The 25570-nt window shown below is 44.0% G+C and overlaps 1 long non-coding RNA gene across 1 annotated transcript; it reads right to left on the bottom strand.

Annotated features, from left to right (window-relative positions):
* Positions 1-5322: 5322 nt before the first annotated feature.
* On the bottom strand, positions 5323-25264 carry LOC134477602 (uncharacterized). Its single transcript, XR_010049617.1, has 5 exons — positions 13393-25264; positions 7878-8962; positions 7568-7623; positions 7427-7485; positions 5323-6741 (listed from the first exon to the last, which is right to left on the bottom strand). It is a non-coding gene; the product is annotated as an uncharacterized LOC134477602 (long non-coding RNA).
* Between the last annotated feature and the right edge of the window lie 306 nt (positions 25265-25570).

Raw genomic sequence — 25570 nt, 5'->3', positions numbered from 1 at the left:
GAAACCCGGAACACAGGACCTCATCAGGTACCTGTGGGTAGGCACCCAGCCAGACGCAGTGCCCGAGTTCAAAATCACCCCTTCCAAAAGTGCTTAGGCCATTAAAATAACTTGAAAACAAGCTTTTCCCTGATCCCTACCCTAGTTCCTGCCCTGTCCTTTTCCTCCTCCATGCTTCCTAGGGAGCAGGATGGTAATAAAGCATCAGATGCCAACCCCAGAGCGGGAAATAGAGCTGCCTGACTTCGCTGTGAACTCCTAGCACATTTAAGAGTCCAGCAAGGTTGGTGTGACCTGGCTTGCCTTGCAGTTCACGCTGTCTTGCTGGCAGAAAGCCCTGAGTACTCTTATGGAACGCATGATTGCTTTCACAATTCTAAAATTGCCTAGAGTTTGAGAAACTTTTTAAAAGCCCCATTCCTATTTTTTTAAAATACATTTTCTTCCCATGAGTTAAAATTTTAGTATCTTCTTAATCTTTTCTGCAGAACACAGGCAATCAGTGGTATTAACAAAATTTATTATTTTCTATGACTAAGTAAATATATCACCATTCTACTGCCTTTTTTAAAAAATGTTTTTCTGAAGTAGGGTCTTGATACGCAGTTCAAGCTGGCCTTGAATTAACCGTGGACCCCTCCAACTCTCAGCAATCCTCCGGCCTCTGCATGTGCCACCACGCCCAGCTCCTCCTGTTTTTCAGCCTTCTTTTCCTTCAATTTTTCATGCTCACCTTTTGCAAAATAACTCCCCAAGGTGGACTTAAGAACCGAGCGCATGTTTTGTCCATGTCTTGTTTTCACATGGTCCCTTTTCTGTCTTGTCTGTAATACATTTGTGCCTCCAAACAAATGAAAACACACTCATAGGTCTGCACAGGAGCAATCTCGGAGCTGATGTCATCTTTATTTTGTTAACTAATATCTGGAGGTTTGTAAAAATGCAGTTAAACAGACTTAGAGTCTAACTGACAAGATATTTCTCAGATCACAAAGACTGAACTGGAGGATTTTGGAATTAAAATGCAAAATGAAGTTAATGCCAAAGAATTTTCTAGTCCAAGATAATACAGTGAAAAGTCCAAAAAGACACAGTGAAATCTTCATTTGTAACAAAAAAAGCGTAAGAATCGTGTAAGAATTTGTTCTTTGGGGCCGGGGATTTAGCTCAGCGGCATAAGCACCTGCCTTGCAAGCAGGCAGTCGTGAGTTCGATCCCTGGTACCGATAAAAAGGAAAAAGACAAAAAAAAAAAAAAAAAAAAAAAAAAAGAAGAAGAAGAACTTGTTCTTCAACTGTACCAGGTCATTTTTGGCTTTAGGTTTATCTAATCTCATAACACTGGCACTGACTCTGTACGCTAGAGATCATTAGCTTATGTTTTGTCATTTTATTTTTTATCTTTTGTAGTAAGTTCTTGATTTACAAACAATTTCCATTCTGGGAGGATGTTCAAAAGTCGAGTTTGCTTGTAAATTTGACAAAGCAAGTCTCATACACCTTTGACACAAACATACAATGTGAAGCATAAAAAAACCAAACCACATCACCACTGCTTTTCCTCCTGCTTCCAGACATCCTGGGCTCTGACCGAGCACTGTACCACTGAACACTGTCGCGCTGTTCAGTAAGCACAAGCAGCACGACTGTGGCAACCTCCAGGGGATACATGAGCTCTTTCCACGTTTGTTCCCATTTACCAGGGTCAGCAATGCGAGGCCCACTGACACCTGTTAAAACTAACCCTTTGTTTTAAGTTGGGACCTACCGCACTGAGACTCGAACGCAGGGCCTGTGCTCGGTAGCTGAGCACTCAGCACCTGAACTGCATCGCCTTCCTTGTCCTCTGTTTTTACTCTGAGATGGGGTCTACGTAAGTCACCCAAACTGGTCTCAAACACAATTGAAATCCTCTTTCTTTAACACTTTAAAACTGGAAATGGCTCCCTTTCCCCTTCTTTCCCCACTTTCTTTTAACTTTCCCCCTCTTTCTTTCCCCCCCCCTTCTTTGTTGCCCTCTCATTGGAATATTTTCTTCCTATTTCACGATACCTAATAAGCATTTTGGTCCTCATCTACACTTTTGGTTCCTCGCACCAGAGAAGTAACGTGATATTTATACACGTGTGTCCGATTTCTTTCACTTACCAGTAGGGCAGAATGACTCTCTCTAAATTATAGCAAGTTCTTATTTCAGTGAAATGATTCATTGTTAAAGCCTACGGGAATGACCACCCCAAAGATCGTCTTAACCGTTTGTGTAACTTTCCTAAGGCTGTTTTGCATGTTTCCTTTGTTTATATCAGATGCTTACCACTCAGAAGTGAACCTTGGAAATTTCATCAAATGGACATGCTTAATAAAGAAATAAATTTGTTTCAGGCAAGTAGGAGGAGATTTTCAAGCCTCACGAGTTTGATAAATAGCAGAAACCTGCATAACTAAGGACCAGTCTGACAGGAACTGGCAAGGATGACACACAGAACAATGCAGGCCCGTATCTTAAGAATCCACAGAAGAATGGCGTGGCTCCTGGCCAGCGGTATAATCAGTCTATTTTAGTCTTTATCACACAGACAAATGGATTGTCCCAAATACTAGTAAATTAGATGTGTCTCTTTTCTTTTTACTTAGGATTTCCTCACAGTCTGTCTAGAACTTATGATATCTTTGTGTATTTTCATTAAATGGTACATTAGGCACCTATAGTTAAAAAATGGGCCTTTAGGATTAGCTTTTTGATTTGGAGTTGTTCGGGGAATTTTATTTTTAATGGTTTTCTTTTGGCTTTGTTAGTTTATGTCAAGGCTGACTTTATCTTGGTTCAAATCCCTTAAATACGTGCTTGTGATGTACGGTTATAATACATGAGACCCACGTTGTTCAGAGGGGAGCCTGGCCGCCCCCCTTCAAAGGGGAACAGCTGACAGCCGATGCGCACCTACAACACGCAGCTCAGCTCGAGGGCTGCACGCACCTGTCCTAGTAAACGAATATCTGTGTTTATTAGCACGATGCTGAAACTACTGCTTAATTGACATTATTTCAAATTTTAGCTGTCCTAATTGCCACAATGTATCACAACTAAGAATTAAAATTTTTGATTGTGAGAAGAAATTAGTCCTTAGACTCACATTATTTGACTTTCTATTTACTATATTATTGAATCCATAAGAAGTCAAAACTGGGCTGGGGTTTAGCTAGGTGGCAGAAGCACTTGCCTTGCAAGCGTGCAGTCGTGAGTTTGATTACCAGTACCAAAAAAAAAGAAGTCAAAACTTTTATTTTTAGTGTTGAGAGACACTTAATTTTTAATTAATTTTATTCATTGTTGATAATGAAATATATAAGCCAGCCATGGTGCTACACATCTGTAATCCCAGGCCTCTAGGAGGCTGAGGCAGGAGCACTGAACTTTCCAGCCCAGCCTGAGCAACTTTGTGACCTAATGAGTCCTGTCTCAAAGTAAAAAGCAAAAGAAGTCCTGGGGATGTAATTCAGTGTGAAGGCCCTGGGTTTAAACCCCAGCACCAAAAACCAGAGAGGAATAAATTTAACCAAATGTGTTAAGATGGGTATGTTAATAACTACAAAACATTGCTGGAAAAAATTAGTAAAAGCTTAAATTCACGTGTTTGTGAATTAGAAGACAGTCACAGTACAAATTAATATACATATTAATATACATATTCAATAAAGTCCTAGTCAAATTATTAGCATTCTTTTTTTCTGAAGTAATGCATAAGTTTATTCTAAAATTCACATGAAAATGCCAAGTATCTGGAATATTCAAAATGATTTTGAAAATAAAGAATAAAATTAGTGGATACACACTGCCTGATTTCAAAATTACTATGAATATTAACATTGTACAGTGATGTTACACAAATGTAATCCCAGCTACATAGGAGGCTGAGGCAGGAGGATCACGAGTTGAAGACAGAGTCTCACACAGCTTCTCAGGCTAGCTTTCTCAGGTATACATAAACATACTAATTTTTCAAATAGGGTTATATTGCATGTACTGTTTTGTACAATGATTTTACATAAAGGGTACTTCTAATGTATAACTGCATCATTTTCAAAAATGTGATTTTTCTTTTGCATAAACATGTTTATTATGTACATTATTATATTATGATTACAGATAATAGTACTGCAGTATCTGCAGGGACTTGACTACAAGATCTCCCCTGTAGTCAAAAGTTCACTAATGTTCAACTCCCTCACGTATGAGAATGTATGTAGAATGGCATATTTGCATATAATTTACGTAAATCCTCCTGTGTTTAGAAATCATTTTTAGATTACCTGTAATACCCAATATAATGTAAGCAGTTGTTATGGTACTATATTGTTTAGGGAATAATAACAAGAAAAAGAACCTGCACTTCTTTGGTGCAGGTATATATTGTTTTCCAAATATTTTTTATCTGCAGCTGGTTGACTTCTTGGATGTGGAGTCCACAGACAGAAAGGGATAACTATGTGCTCTTTATCATAATTTATTTAACATTTCTTGTTTGGGGAATATGCAGACTGTTTCTCAAATTTGCACTATTATAAAACATGCTGTGTTGAACATCTTTGTACATATGTGTGAAATCCTATCCTTATTTTTTGGCGTATAGCATTATAAATGAATGATCAAAGAGCATGAATATATTTAAAACTCCCTACAAATAGTGTAAACTGTTTTCTTCAGCATGCTGTGCTAATTTATGCTTTTGTCTAAAGTAGATAAACCTGCACAGGAGGGCTTACCTGACTTTATACTGTAAAGTACTGGCTGATCCCAGGTGTGGTGACATATGCACATAATCCTAGCTACTGGAAAGTTTGAGGCAGGAAGATCACAAATTGAAAACCAGCCTGGGTCATTAGCCAGAAAGTGTCTGAAAACAAAGAATAAATAAATAAAACTGGAGATGTACTCCATGGTAGAACACCTCGGGATTAATCCCTAGTGCTGTTAAAAAAAAAAAAAAAAAACATATTGGACCTTTTCAATTCTATCAGCATGTTTCCTCTCTGTTTAGGGGATCAAAGACATTCCATGAAAGAAATTATTCTTTTGATATTGATATGACATCTTATTTAAAAGAAAAGTAAAAACCAAAGAATCATTTATGAGACAAGTAGTGTCATATTCACTAATGTTGCATTAAACTGTCATATACGCGTTACTCTCATAAGTGTGTTAATTATTTTTTGCTTACTGATATACAAATTCTCCACTATAAATAACCTTTGATTCTGATTAAAAAAACAAGTAAAAATTTTGTAAGCTTTTTAAGGCATAGCTTGTGAAATGATGACTCACTTTTCTTTGTAGCTTAATGCTTTATTACAGATTTCTAGTAGAAATTGTTGTAAGAGGTGACAATTATTTAACTAAAAATATGAAGTATGATCCAATATACTATGTATAGTTAAAACTGAGATATATTTCTTGTTTTTAATTTTGTCACATCAGGGTTAGATGTGAGACATAGATCAAGGGTATCTTCATTTTTGTGCAATCTTCAAAACACTGAGACTTCTGTGTCTTTTTTGGTGATTTTCGCCTCCTGCCATGTGGTTTGTGTGATGCTGCTTTAATACCAAGGAAAGAGGCTCAAACAGTGCGTAATACTGGAGGATGCTTGGCCTTCTAGAGAATTCAGGCAGGAGCAGGGTCCATAGACCCAATGTTAAGTCGGCTTTCAGTGAGGGATTTAAAAAATGGTAAAGCAGGAGATAAAAAGTTACACCATTTGAGAATAAAAAATGGGTGCACATGCCACGGGTGCAGGCTATAGGAAGCTGCCAGGAAGAAATGATTTAAATGGTGACTGAGAAGGAAACGATGCACACACTCACTCAGTATCACAGTATATTACAAACACGTTGAAATGATGAATGATGAAAATACCTGAGTTATCCCTGATGCCTTTTTGGTGCTTGTCAGGTGCTTAGTAACAGTTTGTTGTGTGAGCCAATGATTACTCTAAAATAAGAAAGAAGTTTTTAACAAAGCTGGGAGACCTCGGATTTGAATGTTATTCTGAGAATAACTGTAGGTGAGGTTTCCGTGTGAAAAATGAAAACATAACTGAGAAGACAGGCAGCCTGCTCCACTTGAAATGTGTAAGTCACGACGCAGCCTTTGCCGTCCGTTTTCCCTCCTTCAGGTTCCTCTTCTTTCCCACCCAGGCCTGGGAGCCAGACCCGCAGTGTGCTGGGACAGAGCCGCCTCCGGAGAGGACCGGCCTGGGCTCCAGGCTGCACGCTACGTGCAAGACCCAGGAACTGGACTGCCTGGGTCTTATTTCTTGAAGATGATGGACCAGAGAAAAGAAGAAGCCTCAGAAAGGCTGACCTAGTTACACACACATGCCAAGAAAAACAAAATGAGTAGTATTACTGTCTAGCTTTTAAGGCTACTTATAAGCTTGAAGCTTTTGTCTGATGCTACCTGAATTTCCTATATGCATCTCTTGTCTCGTGAGCTGTAAAATACCTGAGCAACACCCAAAAAGGATCTTTCTCTGCACAGAGACAAGGACGGGAGGAAGAAAAGGATGACATTATTTTCATAATCAAAGAGGGATACTACAGGTGGTGGGAGAACAAAGCCAAGGCCAGACTTGTATCCTTTGGAAGATTTGGATGCATTCAGGGAGCAGTCTGGAGAGGAGCCATGTCCTCCTCAGGAGTCGGCATTAGCAGAGAAACCTTCCTGCCAAGGCATTACTGGTTTCTGGGTAGAAACAGATGAGTACAGGTTATGGAGAGATAGTTTTTTCCATTAAATACTGATACTTTCTTTAAGATCATAATGTTTCCTTTTCCCCAAAAAATGCTCTTTTAACCTCACACTAATTTTGCATCTTTCTCATTTTTAATTTCTTACAGCAGCAAAGCACTTCGGGTGATTGCTGAATGTAAATCTCACTTCTCCCTGCCATTGCGAGAAATAAAAAAAGAAAGAAAGAGGAAAGGAAAAAGAAAAGAAAAAAAAGGGAGAAGGGGAGAAGACAGAAGGGAAAAACTAAACTGTGTTTCCACCTGGTTTTGTTGTTAGGATTACAGGGTACTGGACCAGTACCAATAAAGCTGACTACCTGGCCAAGGGCAGGCAGTTGCGAATGCTGTTGGTCTCACCATTTCTCTGTACAAGTCTCTGGGGTGAGGGCATGTGTATGAGGTGCTCCCTGTCTTTGTCAGTGAGAGGTCAGCCTCGGTTTGGAGGGTATGGCAGAGACAGCGGAAGGCCCACCGCACCTGGCGTCTGCAGGTGTCACCTTGGGTCCTTCAGCCTCATCATTTCTGGGCATCAGTCTGTGTTTTGGCCCAGTTGCTCAGCTGATCAGCCCTGCCTGTGCTCAGATTTCAGGTAACAGGTGATGGCAGCTCGTGTCCAGGTCGTAAACCTACTGACTCACTCTGAATCGCCCCTGCTGAGGCTGACGCAGGAGATACCACCAGGCCGGCACAGGCATTCCTGGAATTGCAAAGACGTGATGTTTGGGAGGGTGAGCCTCATCCTACAGGACACAAGAATAAGTGGTGGTCTCTTTCCTTACCTCACGGAGACAGACTGTTCTGAGGTACAGCTCCACACTCCTGTCTGAGCACCCGGCTGTAAGACCAAACAGAAGCTGGGCTTGACCCAAGTGACACCAGCTGAGTAAAGACCCTAGCACCGCTCTCTTGCCTTCCCTGCCTCACCCCCACTGCCGGTTTCCCTGGTTTTTACTTCCTGATAAATACCAGCAGGTAAACCTTTGCCTCTGGCTCTGCTACCTGGGGAGTCCAGGTTGTGGCATTGGTCATGTCCATTACCGACTTCTATGTAAGACAGCACTTGCAAGTTTTTGCTAGATGGATGGTTACCTGTCGATGTCCGCTCCCGGCCGGCAGGAAGGACACACGACAAAGTCTGGCAGTGGACAACCTTTTCTTTTATTTTTCTTCTCCGTACAGCCTGCCCTGGGTTCTCCCAGCTGAAGCCTCCTCTGGTCCGCTCCCCGCGGCTCCTTTTGTGCTTCTACTTCCGGGCTTCTACCTGGCTTCTTCTTCCGCCCAGGGGTGGCACCGGTATATATACGGGTACAGTGTCCAATCATGTTAAAGTAAGCAAGGCAAGCTGATTGGCTAACATCATCAGTTGCCAGGCAGACTATATTGTTGAGCGGGTTGTTTACGCGGTAAGCAGGAAACTAACATATTCGATGGGAGGGGTAATCTACCTCAGGCTTTGCTCTTTACCACAGGCCGCACGTCCGCCGCGCAAGGCGAGCTATCACAGACGCGGCTCCCAACATCTCCCCCTATTTTATTTTTTATGAATGTGCGCATCGTAGCCCTTCCTGGACTGGGTGTAGAGGCTTATGCCCTATGTGTAGGCCCACCGTAGGTCCTTGGCTTAGACCCTGGTCGGCCATGCCATGGTCTGTCAAGGCCCTGAGGCCCTCGTCCTTTTTCTAGGGCCAGGCACAAACTGGACGGAACCTGGATGCACACAAGCTTGCACTCATTTCCTCTCCGTAAAGAAATCCCCTCGGAGAGAAATTTAGACCTGGGCAGCATCTAACAGTCCAGCGGCTTACGTGCAGAATGGGGTAGGGCCTGGCTTAGGTTGAGTCGCACCGGGGGAGTACGCTCTTACCCGTCATTGACTCTCCTACCCAGCTATGTCATAATTTTTTAGAGGAGGAGTGTGGGAAGCTCACCGTCCCTAGACTCGGTCGTAGGCTAGGCGAGCGAGCCATGCATATGCCTGAGGATCTTCTTGTCTATTTCGGGCTACCGCTATTTTTATTTATCTTGTTGGTTGGTCTGTGATGGATCTCCGGTAGGGCAGGTCTGATCTTTAGTCGAGGGCTTTGTCGCCCGTGTCAGTCTCTCCGGTATCCACAGTGGTTCTCGTCCCGGTTCCTGTGGGAAAACACAAACCGCGCCTCGGTTCCAGCTGACCACTGGATCCGGGCCCATCCATTGTCCTGTCAGGACATCTTTCCACTTCACCCACCCTTTATGGTTGGGGGAAGGGTTGCAGTGCTCCACAGCTGGGGAGCGATTATCATTATTTAAATTTAAAAAATTGTGTGTGAATAGTGCCATGGATAATCGTGCCTTTGGGGCCAGGCCTTGGCCTACTCCCCCTTTTTGTTTTTGTAAAATTTTTTGAGGCTTTTATGAGCCCTCTTAATGATTTTTTGACCTTGGGGATTGTATGGGATACCATGTTTTAATTGAACCTCCATCATTTTGCAGAACTCATTGAAGGCTTTGTCTATATAGGCTGGTCTATTATCAGTTTTTAATATTTTTGGTTTGTCCCATGTGGCCCAAGCTGCCAGGCAATGATTGATCACATTAGACACTTTTTTATCTGTTTCTGCTGTTGCGAATATGACGTGAGAACAGGTGTCTGTGGAAACATGAACATATTTAAGAGTCCCAAACTCCTGTATATGTGTGATGTCCATCTGCCAAACATCACCAGGGATCAAACCTCAAGGGTTTACTCCCATCGGTATGGCAGGTTTGTATGTGGCACAGGAGTCACATAGTCGCACGATATCTTGTGCATCTGCTCTAGAAACATGGAAATGGTTTGCTAGTGTCCTGGCATTAACATGAAATTTATCATGGAAGGCACGGGCTCGCTCGATTGGTGTTAGTAAGGTAAAAATCCATAACGGGCGAGTGGCAGTGTCAGCAGCCACATTCCCCTGTGCCATGGGCCCCGGCAGGGATGTATGTGTTTTTATGTGGGTGGTGAAGACCTTATGGTGTATCCACAGTAGTGGTCCTTTCTGCCAAATCACCGCTGTAGGCTGTAGACTAGTCTTTAGCAAACAGACATCAAAGGGTCGCCCTGGTTTAATTCTGTGTAAGGTAGCCCCACCTAAGGCTTTTTTCACTCTCTGTAAGGCAGCTCTTGCCTCAGGAGTGAGCCTCCTGTGGGAGGCTATATCTGGGTCTCTCTTCAGAAGGTCGAACAGGGGTTTGAGATCTGAATTTGGTATATGTAAATATGGCCTAATCCAATTAATGTCTCCCAATAGTTTTTGCATGTCATTTAGGGTCCTAACGCCATCCGTCCTAATGGTGACCTTCTGTGGAGAGACTAGCATAGGGGAGATTTTCGCGCCTAAGTAGGTCACCATTTTTCCTCCCTGAATCTTGTCGGGGGCAACATGCAGATTGGCTTGTCTCAGGGCCTCGACCAACTGGCTGAGCATATTATTTAGCATGTCTGGGTCCCTGCCGCTGAGCAAAAGGTCGTCCATGTAATGTATACATCTTATCTTGGGAAAGGATTTTCGTAGGGGGGCCAGTAGGGAATCAAGGTAAATCTGACACATAGTGGGACTGTTGGCCATACCTTGGGGCAACGTTACCCACTCGTATCTGAGATCAGGGCTTTCTTGGTTAATGGTGGGCAAAGTAAAGGCGAACCTATGAGTGTCCTCTGGGTGCAGGGGAATTGAGAAGAAACAGTTTCTAAGGTCTATAACATAAACTGGCCAGGACTGAGGGATGGCTGAGAGAGCTGGCAGCCCCCTCTGGACCGCCCCCAGGGACTGCATCTGCGCGTTGACCGCCCTTAGATCATGGAGCAGCCTCCACTTGCCAGACTTTTTCTTAATTATAAAAATGGGGGTGTTCCATGGGGAGGTTGACGGCTTAATATGTCCTAATCTAAGTTGTGTACTGACTATTTCTGACAAGGCTAATAGCTTCTCCTTAGGCAGGGGCCACTGAGGTACCCAAACCGGATCATTTGATTTCCAGGTGATTTTGATTGAAGTGGGTAGGAGAGCTTCTTTAGCGGCCCCTAAGAAAAACCCAATCCTTGCCTACCTTTTTTGTTTTTTACTGGTATTGGGGATGTCCGACCCTGCAGGGCATTGCCCAAGCCTTTGCCGGGGGTATATCCCTGGTTTCTGAGTATATCCTTAGCCTGGGGGGAGCAGTTTGACGTAAGCGTGACATCCATCTGAGTGAGGATGTCCCTTCCCCATAGAGACACTGGCAACTGCAACACAAACGGTTGGAAATGGCCCTGATGACCCTCCTCATCGCACCAGAGCAGGGTTGAAGCACTAACCTGAGGAGCTGACACCATCCCCAGGCCCTGCAGCGTGTTATCTGCAGTGTTGGTGGGCCAGTTGGAAGGCCAATCCTTTCTGGAGATAATGGAACGGTCAGCTCCTGTGTCTAGGAGCCCTGTTATATTCTTGCCATTGACCTTAAGTGAGAGCATGGGCCTTTTACCAAGTGTTATATGGAGTCCCTCAAAGACTTCCCCTGAGGAACCGAAACCTTGACTTTCTCTAATTTTCTGCTTTGAGGGAAATCTCTTGTGGAGACTGGGGAGCAGCAAGAGCTGTGCTATCTTGTCTCCTTTATTGATTACCATAGTACCCACAAGAGATTGAACCATAATTTTAATATATCCTGTGTAGTCTGAGTCTATGACCCCTGGGACTACTGTGAGACCCCGAAGGGCCGTGGAGGATCTCCCGATCACCAGACCCACGGAATTTTCGGGTAACGGTCCCTTAAAGGTGGTTTCAACCACTTGAACACCCATATCAGGCACTAATATAAGTCCTGAGGCGACACTGAGGTCCACACCTGCTGACCCAGGGGTGGCCCTTGTTGAAGGCTGCCACCCTGAGCTGTCCTGTCTCTGGGGCGGGGGCCCGCCTGTGAAGGGGGCCCCCTCTGGCCGTTTTTTGGCTCTCTAGCATCTTGTCCACAAATACGGTTGCCCTGAGCATCAAAGACCGACCTACACTCCTCAGCTTTGTGTGATCCCTTTTTGCATCACCCACAAACATATGGTTTTTCATTCCTAGGGTGAGGCCTAGCATCTGCATTGTTTGGGCAATGACGTTTAATGTGTCCTGGCTCCCCGCAGGCAAAACACCCTTTAGCCTTACATTCCCCTTCTAACCCGCGAGGTCCCCTCTGCTGTACAGCCGCGGCCAGGAGAGCAGCCACTCCCGAGTTGGAGAGCGGCCCCCCTATCTCTCTGTATATCCTAATCCAGGCGTTGAGGTCCTTGTTCTTATGAGGAGCTATCGCTGCCTTGCACTCCTTTGTACATTGCTCAAAAATCAGCTGTCTTACCAGCGGTTGAGCCACTCCCGGATCAGGAAATATCTTATCGGCAGCATCTTGCATTCGGGCCACAAAGTCAACAAATGGCTCTGTGGTACCCTGAATTATCTTTGAAAGACTCAAGGAGGCTGTTCCGGCACCACTTACCTGTTTCCAGGCGCGGAGCCCTATGGCATTGATTTGTTCATAGACAGCGCCGGGGAACTGGGTCTGGTCATCAGCGTGCCGACCTTCTCCCATAAGCATTTCCTTGTTCCACCCCCGGTTTCCCCGATTGGCGTTTCTCTCAGCCTGCTCTGCAGAGAACTCTGCGTACCAGGCTCGCCAATCCAGGTAACTGCCCGAGGGCAGACACGCCTTTGCCAGCTGAATCCAGTCCGCGGGGGTGAGGGGCCCAGAAGACAGATTCTCCAGCATGGCAATGGTGTAAGGCGCAGTCGGCCCAAAGGTTGTAACTGCATTTTTAAGTTCTCTAATCTGCTTTATCTCAAAAGGCTCCCATACATTGCGTCCCTGGCCCATAGCTACTTGTACAGGATAGATCCCTGGGAATCTATCCCAGGTGGATGTACCTCATGAGACAAGCGTCCCCCCTGCCAAAGCCGCCTGTAAAAATACCGACCCGCCGGCGGCGGAGCATAAGACAGCGGCCGTGATTGGGCGGAAAATGGGGGCCCGTGCATCACTTCCTGTTCTGGCGAAAGGGGAGAGAGCTCCCAGGCGGCCGCCTCGTGGCGAGGAATCGCCTCCGGAAACGGCCCCCAAGATGGGGCGGAAGGCTTCGCCTCCCTCTCGCGCCGGGGAGCGCTCAGGAGCTCTCTACTCCTCCGCAGACCAGGTTGAGCAGAGCGCAATTCGCGGGGCAACGCTGGAAAAGAACCCTGCGACTCCTTATTGAGCGATTTAGGCTCCTGACAGCTGGTCTCTTTGGCCTCCTTGCCATTCAACTTTCCCTCGTTCTCGGAGTCAGACGACTCCGAGGCTAGAGCCCCGTCCTCCTCCTTAGCATCCTTGTTCCCCTTGACGGACCCCTCTCGGGAGCTCCCTGACTGGGCCTGCTCAGATACCCTGCGTACTTTTGTAAGCTCTTGAGAGCTTTCTCCACAACCACCCTCGCTCTTAGTGTTGCTACCTAACATGTTTCCCATCTTTTAATATGTTACTCACCGCGTGAGGCCCAAGGAATCCGCCACTTACGCGTGAGCCTGAGGGGAGTCTAAAAGTCCTGTAGGTGCGCGCCACCCAGAGCCCAGGCTTATCCCCAACTCACCTGTCTCGCAGCTCTGTACTGGAGCGTTGTCCACTTCCACGTCTCGGGGGTGATCAGTCCCCGGGCGGGCCTCCAAATGTCGATGTCCGCTCCCGGCCGGCAGGAAGGACACACGACAAAGTCTGGCAGTGGACAACCTTTTCTTTTATTTTTCTTCTCCGTACAGCCTGCCCTGGGTTCTCCCAGCTGAAGCCTCCTCTGGTCCGCTCCCCGCGGCTCCTTTTGTGCTTCTACTTCCGGGCTTCTACCTGGCTTCTTCTTCCGCCCAGGGGTGGCACCGGTATATATACGGGTACAGTGTCCAATCATGTTAAAGTAAGCAAGGCAAGCTGATTGGCTAACATCATCAGTTGCCAGGCAGACTATATTGTTGAGCGGGTTGTTTACGCGGTAAGCAGGAAACTAACATATTCGATGGGAGGGGTAATCTACCTCAGGCTTTGCTCTTTACCACAGGCCGCACGTCCGCCGCGCAAGGCGAGCTATCACAGACGCGGCTCCCAACAGTTACCCAGAGTAAAAACTATATAATTTTAATCTCCTTTGTCATCAGATTTAGTCATATGGCTAAATTATGGTGAAGTTCTGTCCAATGAACATTCTATATATAACACGTATGTGTTATAATTAGGGTTAGATAACCAATAGTACACATATGATGTATAATGATGTGCAGAGAGACAAGTCTGAGAAGTGCCCTTAAAGGAATGAGAACGCCCTTCTCTCTCTCTCTCTCTCTCTCTCTCTCTCTCTCTCTCTCTCTTCTCTGTTTAAACTTGTTTCTTCTGCCTTTAATGTGAACATGGTGCGGGAACTGGGGCAGTTATGTCATGCCATGTGGCGGAAGCCACCTGTTGCAAATGGTGAGGCTGATAATTGAGCAGATACTGAACCAGTTCTAGACCACCCGCCTGGCTGGGTATCTTTTTAAAGCTACTATTATTTTGGGCTTACTGTCACTTCCTGCTGAGCTTAATCCTAATTGTTTAAATAGAAAACTCCCTTTTTCTATAAATAAAATGAGGGCAACAGAAGAAAAATATCAAGAAACATTTTATATGCCATGTTATATAGCAGTGCTAGATTTAGAACATAGGACTGTCTGAACTTAACAGCCAATATTTTTACTTTCTCTTATAAATTTATGTGAGCCAGATAGTCTGTGACCTGATTGTCCTTGAATTAATAGAATATTCACATTCCAGAGTGATGTAGCAAAAGCAAACATAAACTCTGGTCACCAGGTTGGCCACATTAATAAGAGCTGCTAATTGCAGTATAATCTACTGCGGGCTGGCCCTGCAGCTACGATTTCTAGATATCTCAAAACACAAAGAAAATACATCTGGTAGAAGCTGTGTGAGAGAGGGGCTGAACGCTGGTGTTACATTCTGGTGGGAGGCTCAATAGCATCCAGGATCAAGTCCACGGTAATTAGGTGAATTAGAGAAGACAGTGACTCGGAAGACGCTTCGATGGATGAGTAGGATTTGGCTGCTGATGGAAAGTGGAACTTGAACAAGTTCAGGATTACTTTCAGGTTTCAGGGAAGGATGACCGTGAACAAATAATTTCACAAATGAGGATGAAATATAATCAGGAGGAGAAAGAGGAAGAAGAGAAAGAGAGTTTGGGGCAGAAAAGATGATGGGTTCACCCTGGGAAGGCTGAGTTTGAGCTATTCCTGGGCCCGAAGTCAAGATGCTATGACAGTTATGAGTAAGTAGATGGACCTAGAAAAGGAGAGGGATCAACTGGCGTGTGTCCTGCAGGATGCTGTAGTTTTATGCTGAGGACATTGTTCCTCCCAGTGGACTGAGTTTGTTTTGTTTGTTTGTTTTGAGACGGGGTCTCTCTCTGTAGTTCAGGCTGGTCTTGAACTACTGTGTACTCCTTGCTGCCCTCAAACTCACAGTGGCCGGTCCTCCTGCCTGAGTTCCCTGAGTGCTGAGATCACAGGCGTGCACCCCCATTCCCAGCTGGACTGAGTCTGCGGAGGGAGGAGCAGGCCTGCCACCTGATAGTCCCAGCACTTCCTGTAGAATCTGTAATTGGCTAACAGACTAAGTAAATGGACAGAGTTTAATTAGCTGAAAACAGAAACACACTTTTATCATCTCAACATCAAACTCCAATTTGTGCTCTGATCAAAACTTGATTACCTCAGTTGATTTCAGACACCACCAGACTATTGGTCCAGCTGTATCATATTTTATTAAGCTTCTTCTGGTCATCCTCAGAACTGAATCGCTCTTCAAAATCATTTTCATAGGGAAAAAGCCAAACAGTTCCCATATAGTTTATATCATTGTAATGTACTGTGTATTACTGTATGACAGTGATAAGTAATATAGTTTGTATCATTGACCAAAAGCCTTTTCCTGCATTCTTACAGGTTTCCCCTGAAGAATTTACTACGATGCCCCGCACACCGTCCTGGAAGCCACGCTGACTACAGTAGAGCTGAGAGCCAGCCACCGACAAGGGACACAGCACTGATGGCTGCCGCCTCAGTGCTTCAGGTCTGCTGGGTCAACTGCTTTTGCAATCAGTTCACCAGAAAAGGATTCAGAAGGAGCAGAACAGGGACACGGGCCAGTGGCATGGAAAAAACTCCAGAGGCTGACAGTTGGACTAGATCAAGGACCTAGAATTTGCCACTTACTTCACACATTCATTCCTAATACTTATCAGCAACAGCCAACTCTGAGTCAGATAGTCTCTCCAAATTTACCTGTGATTGTTACATTTATATACACTGATTTCTTTTGTAAAAAGCCAATTGTACATTCTTTTACTTAGACTCAAAATATACAAAGTGATCTATACAGTAACTATAACCAGATGTTGTGTCCCACTGGTTGCTAAATATATTTGAGGAATATCAATGATTTGTTTGCATTTTATATATTCATTATATTGATATCTGTAGTTGAGTGCATCAAACTGAAAGCTGCAGGTGGGTTGTAATTAACATTAAAATTAAAGATAGAAAACCTAAATCTTAGTTTCACATTAACTTCTTGGGTGATTTGATTCATTGTTCCATTACAAAATGTTTACTGAACACTTTAGAATGCCCCAGTCACAGTGCTATGTTCACAGAAAGAGGATGAAAGGACACATACACTGTTCTTACATTTACACTTGTAGCATGGTGAGGAGAACAGACACGAATTTTTTTGTGTGTGGCTTTTTGACACAGGATCTGACTGCATAGTTCAGGCTGGACTTAAACTCACTTTGTAGACCAGATTCCCCTTGAGCCCACAGTGATCCTGCTGCCTCAGCTTCCCGAGTTCTGGGACTGGAGGCATGCACTACCACACCCAGCGAGACACGAAATTTTAAAAATCCAAGCAGTAACAATATAAATGCTGAGCAGGCAGTATAATTCAGTGATAGAGTACTTGCCTAGGATGTGTGAGGCCTTGGGTTCAATCCTTAGTATCCCAAACAAAACAAATCACCCATATAACTGCTATTTAGTACTACAAGGAAAAGGTACAGGGAAGTTGTATAGGGACATCAGTTCAGATTTGAGTTATGACTCAGATCTGAAGGATGAGCAGGCATCAGGAGGCAAATGATGTTGAGGGAAGTGTACATGCAGGATCCTTGCAGCCTGGATGCGGTAGCAGTTGTATTCTAGGAGTAACAACAGGTCAGAGTGACTTGAGCTTGGAAAACAAGTGCAACTGGATGACCAGAAATGGGAAATCAACAGACAAGTTTAGAGGGACAGTGATGGAATGGAAATGGGAGATAACCATAATTAATATTAGTTAATTTAGTATTGAGAATTAATTTTATGGGCATAAGTTAACATGAGAAGAGGCTATCTTATTACTGAGACTCAAAAGGGATAGCAAGTGGGAGGTGGCATGCACCTGTAATCCCAGCACTCAAGAGGCTGAGGCAGGAGGATTGCTGCAGGTTTGAGGCCAGTGTGGACTACACAGTGAGTTCAAGGCCAGGCTAAACTATGGAATGAGACACTATCTCAAAGAAGTGGGGGGCATAACCATTGTGTGGCTTGGAGTATGGAGGGGTCATACAGGTTTAAAAGTAGAGGGCCAGGCATTTAGCTCAGTGGCATAAGTGTCTGCCTCACAAACATGAGTGTGATCCGTGGTACCATAAAATAAAATAAAAAAGTAGAGGCAAGAGGCGGTAAAATAATTAGGTTAGGCATGAGGGTATCAAGCAGAAAGGAAGGTGAAAGATGAGTTCACACCTTCACTGAGATAGGAAACAGTAGAAGCCCACATTTGACCAAGACAAACTCGAGAGATATTAGTGGTTTCTGCAAAATAATTCAGTTCTTCTTTGAAGTCTTGTCCAGTCCCAGATCTTATTAAATAATTCAATCACTTTAAAAACTACAGAGTCATCTAACTCGAGTGGGAACCCTTTATAGGTAAATGCGTTTATATATTGCAATATCCAAAATGATCCTAAAGTTTAATGACATTAATGTTTTAGTTTCTGTGAGTCAGGAGTCTGGAGCAGCACTGCTGAATGGTTCTGCCTTAGGGGGTGGCATTTAGGGTGTTGGCAGGAGCAGCCATCATCCAGAGGCTGACTGGGGCTGGAAGAGCCGTTGGCATCCATGGTGTTTCTTTATGTGGTTGTTTGCAGAAGGTCCTTTACTGATGGCAGGAGCCTCCCTTGGCCACCATGTGGACTTCTCCAGAGCTGCTTCATCAGTATGTGGCTTCTGAACTACCCCAAAGTAAGTGATCCCAAAGCCAAAAAGGAGGAAACTGCAGTAGCCTACCTCTCGTGATCTGGTCTCAGAAACTGTGTACTCTCTTAGTCTGGTCCTGTCACTATGGCTCAGATGAGCGTCCCTCAAACATCTGTTAAAAGGCGCAGGTCCCAGAGGTATTGATAGGTACCTTAAGACTTCAATAGGTGCGGCCTTATGGGGGGTCCTCTGGTCTTCGGCCCAATGACTTAAAAGGCACTGTGGGATTCCTGCCTCTCAGGCTCTTGAGCTCTCTGCTTTCCGTCCTGGAGGTGAGCAGTGAGCCCCTTCAGACACACTGGTGTGATGTGGCATTCTCAGCAGAGACCCAAAGCAACTGGGCCACTTGATCCTGGCTTGGAATTTGCAGAAGCGGGAGCCAAAAGGAGCTTTTGCTTTTATGTTGATTACCTTACATACTTCATTACAGTGATGGAAGGCTAACGGGCAGGGCAGTTTATAACTAATTCATTTCTCACAATTCTGGAGGCTGGGAATTCCCCAGATCAAGGACCAGCAGATTTGCTGTCTGGTGAGAACTGGCTGGCTATCTGTGCCTCGGAGGGAGCCTTTTTGCTATTTGTCCTCATTGGGCAAGGGTGGGAGGGAAAGGGGCAAAGCCTGGGTGAAGTCTCTTCTGTGAACTGCTTCTTTTCATTAGTGTGTGTTTGTGATACCTAGTGAGTGCGTTCACTGTGGGGAGTTGGTAGGTGCACATAACACATCTGAATTCTTTTTACTTCTCCTTCACCTCTCTGTCTCCCTAGCAACTAAATTTCAAATACGGAATTTTGGGAGGACACATTCGGACCACAGTGCTGCTGTCAATTCTCCTGTGAGCTATTTGTTAACAGTAAGGTGTCAAGTCCCGCCCACTCAGGAAGAGGGACGGTCAGCTCCATCTCTTAAAGAAACATCAAGTTATCTGTGGGTAATATGTTCAAACCACAATAAGGTTTCAATTTTGCACACTCGACACTCCAAAACTACTGGGTTACTTTCTTCCACAGTAATCAACATTGTCATATAGATTCAGCTAAATTAATGTAACACTAAAATGTCACAAACTTCTAGAGAAAAACTGTCTAGAATAGTCAGTGTCAGTATTTAGAGTGAATATTTCTTAATTTCATTTACTTTAATATACCCCCATAAGGCAAGAGAAGTCCAAAAATGCACCAAGCTTACTGAGTCATAAATGAGAAAAATAGACCTATACTTCCTAGATATTAAACAATTCTCTGTACACACATACTTTTTGTGTGTTACAAAATATACAGTAATGCCTGTAAATTATGTAACTGTCTGTCTGAGAACCAACTTTTTTCCTTTGAAGTACAGGGGATGGACCTCTGAGCCTGCACAATCCCAGTGCTCCCCTCTATTTCTCACTAAGTCACCAAGTTGGTCAGGCTGGACTCCAACCCTCAATCCTCCTGCCTGAGTGCTGGGATGACAAGCACGGCCCACAATACTCAGCAAAATTAAAGATTTTATATATGTGAATCAGGGTTGAGAATTTTTAGAGCTTTAAGAAAGCTTACAGACGGGCTAGGCCAGTTTCCTCACTTTATAGAAGAGAAAATTAAGCACACACACGGTTCCCTCCATAGCTCTTGCATAGCTCTGTTCTCAGCAGAAGTCTACTGCTGAGAAAGTCATTTGGAAATGTAATGTTGGAGGAGAGAGCCAATGCTCTTTGAGGTCTTTTTCCAGTCCTGAAATTTATTGTCTTTTGGAACAATACCTGACACAGGCACAATATGTGTAACATTCTAACATTCTCCTTGCTCTGTTAATATTGCTTAAAGTAGGTAACAGAAGCCCATAAACTCTCTCAAGGTCACTTCACAACCTGTTGGTAGGAACTGGGAATAAAGCCAAATTGGTAGATGCCCTCATTTGGACTCTTTCCGCTCTTTATTACTTGTTTTTGAAAATTTTAGTGCCATTTATCACAATGAAATTGCCTCTACACAAGCAGAAAGGATTAAAATTTTTACCTTGTCTTTGTGGAAGGCTAATCCGCTCCTATCTGTGAACACATGAATTATGTACTTATGTAATTTGATCTCAGAGAGGGGTTTTCTCCTTTATTTCCTAAAGGTGGTAGTAGCCTGGTGTTTCAAGACTCCAGGTTTAGCTATGCCAGCCATCGTACCTCTATTGACTCTACTGAAATTTTATAGCTTATATCAGCAACTGTGTATGGTTTCCTAGGCACACAAAGTAAATGATAAGATAGTTTTATTTACTTTGCCTAATTTTACTGCAGGCTATTATATTGTTAAACACATTGTGAATGTGTACTTAAAGGTGCAAGATAATGGCAGTAGTACGAAACACTGTGGTTTATAATAGAAAATCTTTTTTTAATTTTTATTTTTTTTTGAGACACGGTCTTAGTATGTAGCCCAAGCTGGCCTTGAACTCACTTTGTAGCCCAGGCTTCCCTTTGAACTCCTCCTTCCTCAGCTTCCCAAGTGCTGGGCTGACAGGCATGTGCCACCACTGTTGACAATGCAGGTCTTAAAAAGAGATAATTTTCGCAGGCTCCGGTGGCCCAGGACGGGAGCCACCAGGGTTTGCTGGGGCCTGCGCTGTGCTGGGGTCTGAAGCGTCCCCTCCTCCTCTGCCAGTTTTGTTTCACTTCAATATACATGCAAGTATGGACAGCTGTTTTGGAGAGAACGAGAGACTATGACAGCCATTAGTGACTTCCCTGTTGTCTGGTTCTGAAGACCTAAAACGCCTTCCTCATTCTGTTCAGCTCAGTTCTATACTACGTTGTTTCTGTGTGCGAGGACATGGACAACTATTTGGAAGAAAACAAGAGACAACTTGATAGATACAGTGAAGACCTCAGGTCAGCTAGCTTTGAAATTTATATCTCTTACATTGCTTTCTTATGTCCTATTTTGTTGTTTAATTTTACCTCCTTACAATAAAAATTTTAAGAGAGTTGTAATTTTCGCGTTTTTTTTAGCTTTTTAAAAGCAGTGAGGTTTTGTTTGTTTCGTGGTACTCTGTACTGGCAATTGAATCCAGGGCTCCTCCACCACTGAGCTACATCCTCCTCACTTTACAAGATTCTAAAATTTGAGACAGGCTCTTTGCTAAGTTGTCCACGCAGCACTCAAACTTTTGATCCTCCTGCCTCATGCGCTCAGAGTTGAGATTATAGGTGTGTACCACTGTGCCTAATGAGAATAATTTTCTTTGATGGAAAAAACATCTTAGTATATTACAATGCATTAGATTAATACTAACACTGTTGCAGAAATCCTTGGCTTTTACAAAAGTGTATTTTCAAGGAAATGGGGGAAAGCCAGCTTGTCTTAGCGTGTTATCGATGATCTTTTCTTTGATGAGTACTTACTGAATGTCTCATTCGTAATGACTCTTACAGCTCACCTCTCCCCAATTACTGAGCATACATTTGTTCCTAGATTTCTGTGACTTAACATTCGACCTGTCCTCAGCCTGCCGCATTATTGTTGTTTTCCTCGCTCTACTTTTGTCTTTCACTCCCGTTTCCTTTCCTGGTGCTCACTGGAAACCTGAACGCACACGTGTGTATCTCTTCTCCTGCTCCTTAGTCCGTTTTTGGTCTCCTCCCCAGTACTGGGTGTTTAATCCGGGCCTGGCGCCTGCTGGGCTCTGCCACCCAGCTACATCCGTAGGCATTTTTTTTATTTTTTTAATTTTTGAAACAAAATTCCATTAAATTGCCCAGGTTGGGCTCATGATTGTGATCTTCCTGCCTGCTTCTGAGTAGCCGGAGTTACGGGGGTGCATCGCCATGCCTGGGGAGCCCCGAATCTTTTACATTTTCTTCCCCACTTCTTTACTCTCACCACCTCCTGTGTTCAGCTTTCTATCTCCCGTCGATCGCTGTAGTCTAGCGAAGGTGTCCCGGGTGACCTCACTGTCCCCTCTCAGTGTCACTGAAACAGGCCTTCCACACCAGCTGCCTTAATAAAATATAAATTGAATCACATTGTTCCTCTTCTTAATACACCTTACCGATGGGTTCCTATTTCCTTAAGGATGAAGGACAAACTCTAGACTGTCAAACAGACCTCAATTCGCCTTTCTGAAACATCTGGGTATAAACAAACTTGTAGGTAACCTTCAGTCCTGCCATGGCCTGAGCCTCCCAGCCAGGTGCTTCTGCTTCTCTCTGCAGAGAGCTTCTGCGCACTCCTCTCTCGCCTGCCTCCCCCCCTGCTCCTCAGCATTCTCCTCTCTAGGCAGTTAGCTAATTGCCCCCTTCTCCATCTCCCAGGACTCTCTGTCTACCTTTATTATAGCTGTTTTGCACAGCCTGTGTGTCTCTCCTGTTATGAACCAGAAGACAGGAACGCAGTGTTATTCACACTAGCAAGGGGCCCATGATACAATGTTCTAGATATCAAAATCAAACACAGCTCTCCACATTTATAAATGTAAACATTCTTGCAAAAATGAATTTTCTTCATTTTTAAGAAGTACTTTAGTGTGTGCTAGTGATAGAAGTGCTTTATACCTCTCAGTGGAACTCTAGCATTTGGAATAAATCAACATATTACAGATTTTAGCACAATGTCTTAGTAATAGATTGGTTTGAGAGTTTTTACTTTATGATTTTACTTTTATAGTACTAGGAATTGGATCCAGGGCCTTGACACTAACCTAAATCCCCAGGACTTTTTATTTTGACACAGGCTCTCCCAAAGTCACTAAACTGTCCGAAAGGGCTCCAACTTTTCACCCTCCTGTCTAGTTTCCCGGAGTGCTGGGATTACAGGCATGTGCCACCATGTGGGGCTTGTGTTTCCTTTGTAAACAAAGCTTGTCCTATATAAAAATATGTCCTGTACCATAACTGTTAATATCAGAATGTTTCTGAAAAAAAGTAGTTTTAGCAAATGTGATTCTTTTCCCCTTTGAAATCTGAAGTGCTAGAGTAACAATGAGAAGTACAAACTTTAATTAACTCTCCAATACTTTACTTAGAAGTGCATATATTTGATATGAGAAACAAAATATAAAAATTTTGTATTTGTGTGCATAGATTATATTTGCAATTAACAATAAACTTAGTCTGACCATACCTCTGCCAGCAAAGTTCACTACAATTCTTATTACAACAGTGGCTTTGCTGTTTTTATGTAATCAGTAATTTGTAGTTGTGGCAAAATTCACCTTACACAAAAATTTTAATACGGTAAAAGTGATAGAAAAATAATGAAATAAAGGGAGAACTGCCCATAGAAACACTACCCAGAGAAAACCAGGGGATTTAGTTTTTTTTTCCGACACTTTATAATCTTTTAAAACATTGCTGTCACCATACTGCATCAGTTTCATCAGTTTTTTCCCTACTTAAAATTATAAAATCTTCCCATGGTGCACACTGTCATGCCAGCATTTAGAAACCAGGAAGATCAGTGAGGAGTCACCCAGACTTAGAGACCCTGACTCAAACCAGGAACAAAAACAACCTGTAACTCTTGCTTTGTTACATAAACATCAAAAACTTGTTACATAATAAACATTTAAAATGTTACCTTAAATGTTACGGATTAGATACAGCTATATAGACATTTAGTTTCCATATTTTAAATTTTTGTATCTTATAAATATTATGGTATAGTGTTTATGAATAAGGCTTTTGCTCTATTGCAGATTATTTCCTTGAGAAACAATTTCAGTGGTGGTGTATGCCAGTAATCCAAGCACTTAGTAGCTGGCAAACCTGTGGTATGGGAGTTATTTTTTCTAAACTGGGTTTTGAATTGTAGTTTGGCCATCCATCTCTAAAAGCTTTGCCAACACGGGGCCTAGCCTACTAGCAAGACCTTGTCTCAAAAAATAAATCAGTCAATCAGTCTAGGTATAGGAAGCTGATTTTTGGTTCTATGAACATTCTTAAAGATTGAACCACAATGCTCAACTGCTTTCTAAAGAAGTTATTTCAGTTTACAGTCCTACAAATATGAGTATCCTTTTGAACTACTTAAATATATTAATAATATATTTATATTAATAACCAACTTAAAAGTTAGAATTTCTGTTCTATTTGCCTTTCAGAATCTTAGGCTAAAACAAAGTTAAATACATATGTAAGTTTGGTCATAGCTCTGACACCACTGCATACATTACTTAACCCTTTGACGTTCTCTTTAATCATTTTTTTTTCATTTTTAAAAAAATGTCGCTATTTATCCCACACACGGGGTTACTGTAATCATTAAGTCACTTAGAGTTTTTCACAGCATTGACACATGACCAACAAAATTTAATCTTTCCTTTTCAATTGCAAAAGTAGCCTACTGACTTGTTTGATTAGAGGGCCAATCTGACTATTTTTGTGCAAGCGATCTGGGCTTAAAGGATGAACAATTACCTGGATAACTCTTGAGCCCAAAGTCAGGGAGTAATCTGTTGGTAGTCTCTGACAGCACACCTGGTTCCTATCCTGAAGCAATTTGCAATGTTAAGATCTCTGGGTTTAACCCTTGTTTCTCTTGGGGCTTTTAAGCGTCCCTAGCGGTTTCAAAGGGCAAAAGTGGAAACTCACTGAAGAGGAGGGGTTAGTGAAAGCGATTTGGAAAGAGTTCTTGGAAAAACTACTGTCTCAGCAAAGGCAAATGTTAGGGCAGGAAGGGTACAAATTATTTTTTCTATAAAAGTTAACACTCAAGTTTTATTTGAATGTAGTTTATTTACAGAAGGTAAATTTAATAAAGCATTGCAGTCCAGGTAAGACAGGCTAATCTGCTTTGGTGGAGCCCGGAGATTCGGAACGCTGACCCAGAAGTCAGCTATTTATCTGGTCCCTGTTAGTACTAAAGTGGGTGGACCGCAAAGCGTTAGGCTCTGACCACCTCTCTGCATAACTACAGCGATTCAGGCTGCCTGCTCCTTGGGCCCTGCTTTCACCTTTTCCTTTTGAACCTACTTCATGCAACAGCCAAGGATCGTCCCGGGTGATGAAACCGATCGCACATCTTTGTCCGGATTAAAATTCGCACCGCCGACTGGCGCCATATGCAGCAGGCTTCGGGGGTTAAAACTGCTCCTGGAAGAGCACGATCCGTGCCGCTGGTTAAAAGCTGCGGTGGCGTCAAGGCCGCCCGCTGCACACCCACCTTCTTGGGGCGGGCCCGGCCGCACGGGGACCGCTCCCGACTCCGGCCCGGCCCGGGGCGGCGCAGAGCCCGCGGCGAGCTCGCCGCGCCGGCGGGAGTTTCGAGTTTCCACCGGCGGGCGCCGGCCGGGCTGCGGCCTCCCCGCGGGCGCCCGGCCCCCCGCGCCCGCCTCCTCAGGGGCTCCGGGCGCAGCGCGGCCCCGCGTCTGCCGACCCCGAGCGACCCCGCGCGGCCCCGCGCGGCCCCGCCCGGCCCGCGGCCCGCCCCCGACCCGCGCCTGAGGGGAGAGGGG

The sequence above is a fragment of the Cavia porcellus genome, unplaced genomic scaffold (assembly GCF_034190915.1).
Source record: "Cavia porcellus strain 051 isolate PalLab524CR breed Dunkin Hartley unplaced genomic scaffold, mCavPor4.1 scaffold_9, whole genome shotgun sequence".
Lineage (NCBI taxonomy): Eukaryota > Metazoa > Chordata > Mammalia > Rodentia > Caviidae > Cavia > Cavia porcellus.
This window is presented reverse-complemented; position numbering and strand designations above follow the sequence as displayed.